Source organism: Penaeus monodon, chromosome 33, assembly GCF_015228065.2.
Source record: "Penaeus monodon isolate SGIC_2016 chromosome 33, NSTDA_Pmon_1, whole genome shotgun sequence".
Classification (NCBI taxonomy): Eukaryota; Metazoa; Arthropoda; class Malacostraca; order Decapoda; family Penaeidae; genus Penaeus; species Penaeus monodon.
This window is the reverse complement of record NC_051418.1, coordinates 21412843-21413151: the sequence shown is the minus strand read 5'-3', so window position 1 is coordinate 21413151 and position 309 is coordinate 21412843. Positions and strand designations below refer to the sequence as shown.

Below are 309 nucleotides of genomic sequence, written 5' to 3'. Positions count from 1 at the left end.
AATAAAACCCCAAGTGGGACTTAAAGAGTGAAGGAAGACCAGACTGAGTGACCACCAGCCAAGGTCACAGTAGTTGCCATGTGGTGCCTGTATACCCTTCTCTGAAGATGTTAAGACTGTTTGGGGTCTTCTTTTGACCGCTGTTTTGCTATTGATATATTGTTATTGGTTTCTCTGGAAAGTTATTTTTGAATGGCGTAGAATTTTGAGGTGGACAGTTCAGTGGGCAGAGATTTATGTAATTTCAGCCAATCATTTTTTTTAATGCATAATTGGCAATGGTAAGTCTAGGAGACTTGCTTGAGGGCA

General features: G+C 40.8%; 1 protein-coding gene across 1 annotated transcript in view; it reads left to right on the top strand.

Annotated features, from left to right (window-relative positions):
• Positions 1-309, top strand: part of LOC119594134 (C-1-tetrahydrofolate synthase, cytoplasmic-like) — a 15069-nt gene that overhangs the window by 408 nt on the left and 14352 nt on the right.